The following is a 1,845-nucleotide window of genomic DNA, read 5'->3' as shown; positions in this document are numbered from 1 at the left end:
TTTTTTTTTTTGTTTTTTCTGGAAAGTATTTTCTTATATTAAATTTTGTATTGGACAAGAAAGGAATTCCCCTTGTGTATGCGCGCCTCAAAAAGGTATAGTACTCGATTCCATTACATGCATCGGGGGCAATCGAAAAAGCCAGCATTTCTTGGAATACTGACTATAATGCTACCAATAATTGTACTAATCCAACCGCATATGTCTTTCTCCTACCAAAAGGAAAGAAAAAAGAAATAAGGATTTCCCCTTTGCTTTGACAATGAAATTCTGCCCCCGGTCCCCTTCATAAAATTCATAAAAAGGGAGAGATTTATTGATATATTTATTGGATCCATCGGGACTGACGGGGCTCGAACCCGCAGCTTCCGCCTTGACAGGGCGGTGCTCTGACCAATTGAACTACAATCCCAGGGAAATACGGGATCTAGCAGAAAATTTGATTCTTTTTTATCTCCGGATCGGGTATTTCTGAAGTACAAAGGGGGTTATATCATCTCATGGCGGATTGGCGAATTATTGGGCCGAGCTGGATTTGAACCAGCGTAGACATATTGCCAACGAATTTACAGTCCGTCCCCATTAACCGCTCGGGCATCGACCCAGGAAGAATCAATTTTAGACTTATTGGTAATCCATGATCAACTTCCTTTCGTAGTACCCTACCCCCAGGGGAATTCGAATCCCCGCTGCCTCCTTGAAAGAGAGATGTCCTAAACCACTAGACGATGGGGGCCTGCTTGACCAACCGCCAGCATACTATGATCATAGTATGATCAGTTTTTTGAAATTGTCAATATAATAGAATGATTCTATCCGAGGGATCTTTCCCCCTTTCAGAATTGCATAGAATTTTTTTTTATTCGTCATTGATGAATTCTTCATTAGAATCGCCATTAGAAATCTAGTAGTAGTATTTTTTTTTTATTTTGGAATTATTTCAATTGAATTTATTTCGATTATTTTAGTTTAGATTATTTAGTATTTCGAATTTTATTTAGAATTTGCTTTTTTTATTTATAAATAAAAAAAACTAATAAATACAAAAAATAGAAATAATAAGGAAGAGTAGGATTTTTGCAGGGAATGATTGGTCCGTCAGAAAAGGAAAAGGTGTGAAATTCGATTTCTTTCACTTTCATTTGATTCATTGTTAAGACGAGATATCCTTATCTCCCTCCCACCAAGACAGGAAATTAACAAACGAGAAATCTAGTAAGCGGGATCAAGAAGAAAATTCTTTTTTCTCCTAAGAATTTAGTTCAGGAGACAAGTAGAATCTCTTCATTCCATGATTCGATGAAATATCTTGAATTTTATGTTGAATTGCTAGGTGTATGTACATGTATCAATCAAGTGAATTTTGTTCTGGTGGGATCAATTCAATAAAAGAAAAAAAGCAATTCGAGTCGGTCTTGAAACAATTCATTGCATTTTCTCCTAGACTTCCTAGGTAAATCCATTTTATTATTCAACAATGAGCCACTAGACACTATGTATCTACTGCATGTACTTATGCATATATACTTATGTTTATAATATATGTACATATAGATATTTTATCCACATAGTGAATAATTCCGGAATTAAATCAAAAAGGCCCTTTTAACTCAGTGGTAGAGTAACGCCATGGTAAGGCGTAAGTCATCGGTTCAAATCCGATAAGGGGCTTTGTAAAAGTCCAATCTAGTATTCATATTTGAGGGGAGAATTGCCTTCAAATGTGGCCTTGCTCATTTTTTTCGTAAGTAATCCTACTCTGAAATTTCACTTGAAATTCTGTTTGACATCTTTTAATTCGCCTGGTAATTGCCCCAGAATTCTTTCATGACTGAATATGGTTAG

The 1,845-nt window shown here is 35.9% G+C and overlaps 2 non-coding genes across 2 annotated transcripts; one reads left to right on the top strand and one right to left on the bottom strand.

Annotated features, from left to right (window-relative positions):
* Positions 1-663: 663 nt before the first annotated feature.
* TRNAE-UUC lies at positions 664-736 on the bottom strand. The gene has a single exon. It is a non-coding gene; the product is annotated as a tRNA-Glu (tRNA).
* An 863-nt stretch (positions 737-1,599) lies between these two features.
* Positions 1,600-1,671, top strand: TRNAT-GGU. Its single transcript has one exon. It is a non-coding gene; the product is annotated as a tRNA-Thr (tRNA).
* The last annotated feature ends 174 nt before the right edge of the window (positions 1,672-1,845 follow it).

The sequence above is a fragment of the Nicotiana attenuata genome, unplaced genomic scaffold (assembly GCF_001879085.1).
Source record: "Nicotiana attenuata strain UT unplaced genomic scaffold, NIATTr2, whole genome shotgun sequence".
NCBI lineage: Eukaryota > Viridiplantae > Streptophyta > Magnoliopsida > Solanales > Solanaceae > Nicotiana > Nicotiana attenuata.
Note: the sequence above shows the minus strand (reverse complement) of the source record. Positions and strands in the feature narration are given on the sequence as shown.